This window comes from Capra hircus, chromosome 19 (assembly GCF_001704415.2).
Source record: "Capra hircus breed San Clemente chromosome 19, ASM170441v1, whole genome shotgun sequence".
Classification (NCBI taxonomy): domain Eukaryota; kingdom Metazoa; phylum Chordata; class Mammalia; order Artiodactyla; family Bovidae; genus Capra; species Capra hircus.
The window spans coordinates 18138016-18141533 of NC_030826.1; the positions used below are offsets into that span (position 1 = coordinate 18138016).

Below are 3518 nucleotides of genomic sequence, written 5' to 3' on the forward strand. Positions count from 1 at the left end.
GTTGTGACTGGGGGGAGGGCACACGAAGGAGTTTTCTGAGTGTCTGAGTTCTCTGACCTGGGTGGTGTTCTTCTTATAACTCATTAAGGCATTCACTTGATTTGTGTGGTTTCTAAAACTGTGATTTATTGTACAATAAAGATTTAAAAATAGATATCTCCAGGCTGGAATATTGGACTAAAACTGACAGCACGAGGCAAAATATATCTACTTGCCAAATTCTGCTTTTAAGTTAAATAATATTCGCTTGCAGGAAAGAATCGGCCTGACCTAAAGTAGCTGATATTTTTAAAAATATCTTGGAGGTTTCAGCCGCCCACAAATGGCTGTGCCTGCCTACGTGGCTCTTCAAGTGTAGTCTCAGAGGCCCTGTGTTTTTCCTAGATCTTGCGGGGGAGCCACTTCGGGGAGGTCTGAGCAAGGGGAAACTAATGGGGGAGGGGTTGGGGGGAGATTTGCAGCTCTGGTCCTGCCCATCAGGGAGGACTGGCTGTTACTCTGGATGGAGGAGCCAGGGCTGTATCGTCTCATCACGAGGGCATCATGTCCAAGCCCTACTGTGAAATTTACTACTTTGGCAGCCATGAGAGAGAGAGAGGGTGGGGTGGGGCCCCTGAAGGCCTCTTCCTGTCCTCCCCCTCCCCCTACCTTGCTTCTCCAAAGGCCAGGCTCTGAGAAACTTAGAATTTCAAGCCGCTTAGAAAACACCTCTTTCAACTCTCGAATTTTGCAACCAAGAAAGTTGAAGTCCAGGGTATATAAGTGATTTAACAGGGGTCAAGCAATAGATACCAGGCTTCCCTGGTGGCTCAGATGGTAAAGAATCTGCCTCCAACATTTGATCCCTGGGTCAGGAAGATCACCTGTAGAAGGACATGGCAACCCACTCCACTATTCTTGCCTGGAGAATCCCATGGACAGAGGAGCTTGGTGGGCCACAGTCCATGGGGTCCCCAAAGAGTCGGACAGGACTAAGCGAGTAACACTTTCACACACGGCAATAAACTCAATACAAGTGTCCCATTCTGCTTCTGCCCTCCCTTCAAGCATGGAGGTGAGTGTAGGGACCTGTGGGCCTACAAGGTAACTGCCAGGCCTCTTGGCTCACCCTGGTGCTTGTATTGGACATGTCTCTCCTCCTCCACCTCCTCTCACCAACATTGACGGGATACGTATTTGACCCCTGCCTCTGGCTTGTTACCTCTGGGTTCCCCCATGTTTCCCCCAACATCTGTATGCTGACCTCTTCTGCACCTTGACACTCTTTTATTGACTTTGGCTTGACTCATCCACCCCTCCACCCCGCTCTGTTGGGGTGGAATTCTCTGTTCCAGCAACAGCAGGAAACCCAGTGTCCAGCCTCCAAGTTCCTTCTCATCAGGAATCCAAGCTGAGGGACAGTATTCAAGGCCGCAACCAGGAATCCAGGACCTTTCCCCTTTGTATCTCATAATGACTGGAGTCTGAATGTCTGGAAAATCGATTTGCACTTAGTCACAATTCCATGATGACACTCAGCATTCCATTCAAAAACCAAGCGCAGGGGCTTCTCTGTGGTCCACTGGTTAAGAATCCACCTTGCAGTGCAGGAGACATCCCTGTTCCAGGAAGATCCCACCTGCCGCGGGGCAACTAGGGCTGTGAGCCACAACTACTGAACCCGTGTGCTGCAGCTACTGAGCCTGCACGCCTGGAGCGCATGCTTCACAAGCAAAGCCATTGCAACGAGAAGCCTGTGCACTGCAAGCAGACAGTAGCCCATGCTCGCCACAACCAGAGAAAGCCTGCACTCAACAACAAAGACACAGGGCAGCCGGTAAAGAAATAAGCTAACAAAAAAAAAGAAAACTTGTTTTTTTTTTTTTTAAAGCACCAAGCACAACTCTTCTGTTTATTGGAATCTTAGAGGGAAAGATCAGTATATTTATTTCCATGCTGCCTGAGCCCTAGACACTGCCCTAGATAGACTCTGCTGACTTCCAATCCACCTGACGCTCCACGTAGTCAGCTGTGCAGTGGGACCAGCAGAAAGTTGTGTTCTGCGGTCACATCAACAGAAGTATGAGATGCAGAATGAGGGAGGTGAAGTTCCCTTAATAAGACTACACCTGGAGTAGAATTGGGTTAGCCCAAAAGGTTCGAGTTTTTCCATAAGACGTTATTGAAAAAACTAGGACGAGCTTTTGGGCTCACCCAATATTTCCAGTTCTATGGGTCACAACTGAAGAGGGAGCGTATCAGGAATGAGACGCACTGCTGCTGCTAAGTCGCTTCAGTCAGGTCCGACTCTGTGCGACCCCATAGACGGCAACCCACCAGGCTCCCCGTCCCCGGGATTCTCCAGGCAAGGACACTGGAGTGGGTTGCCATTTCCCTTCTCCAGTCATGAAAGTGAAAAGTGAAAGTGAAGTCACTCAGTCGGGTCTGACTCCTAGCGACCTCATGGACTGCAGCCCACCAGGCTCCTCCGTCCATGAGTACTGGAGTGGGGTGCCATTGCCTTCTCCCATGAGACGCACTAATGTCATATTAATTGGGTTGTTGATCCTAGAAATGACTCGGGGAGTGTCATCACTGGCTACGGGCCAGATTCAAGGGATCACACAGGCAGGCGCCAGACTTCAAGGATCAGTTTCCCAAGGGCTGGGAAAGGGAAAAGGCGCCCTCCAGCTGAACGATCCGGGTGGTTTCGTGGACAAGAAAAGAGACAGCGAGCACTGTATGGAGAATTCAGCTTTCAAGCCCAAACCAGAAAACACCAATCCATAAACGCAAACCCCCGTTCTGGAAAGTTCTCCCACCCTTCAGGCGGCGCAAAACCAGCGAGACCGGACCTATGCCCGCACCCCATCTATCGCGGGCGACACCAGCGCCTAGTGCGGGCTTTAGTGTCCCCACGGGTAACCCAGGAATCTCAGGCCAGCCTCGCCCTGCGCACTGCGGCGGGGTGATGGGGCTCCGGGGAAGAGAAGGCGCAGGGCGGGGGGCGAAGCGCGCCCCAGCCGGGGCTCGCGAGCCGCGCGAACTGGCCCGGCCTGCGCTGGTGACCGCGGAGCCTAGGGATGCAGGGGGAAGGGTGGGACTCGAGGAAGCCAGAACAGACATGAAAAGTAAAAACAAAAAAACGCCACGTTATGGAGGAAGTGGGCAGCACACATGGGACGCTAAAGCTCCCACGACCAAACCCAAACCCTCAAAGGGCAGGCACGGACGGGGTTCGAACCCGCGATCTTCGGTTTACGAGACCGACGCCTTACCACTTGGCCACCGCGCCTGACAGCCGAGGGAGCGGTGGAAGCTCTCAGTGGAGGGGAGGCGGCGCAGGCGCGGGAGGGGCGGTGCCTCGCCCCCAGCTCCGCCCCCGGCCCCGCCGCCCGGCCCTGCAGATCCGCGGGCCCGGACCCGGCTCTCCCAGCTCCTGGGGCGCGCTGAGGGCGGAGGCCGGGCGCCCCCGGCCCCCTGTTCTGCCCGCGGTAGGCTGCGAACCCGCAGCGCCAGCCAGCCCGGCTCCGCCCCGC

General features: G+C 54.1%; 1 non-coding gene across 1 annotated transcript; it reads right to left on the reverse strand.

Annotated features, from left to right (window-relative positions):
* Window positions 3203–3274, reverse strand: TRNAT-CGU. Its single transcript has one exon. It is a non-coding gene; the product is annotated as a tRNA-Thr (tRNA).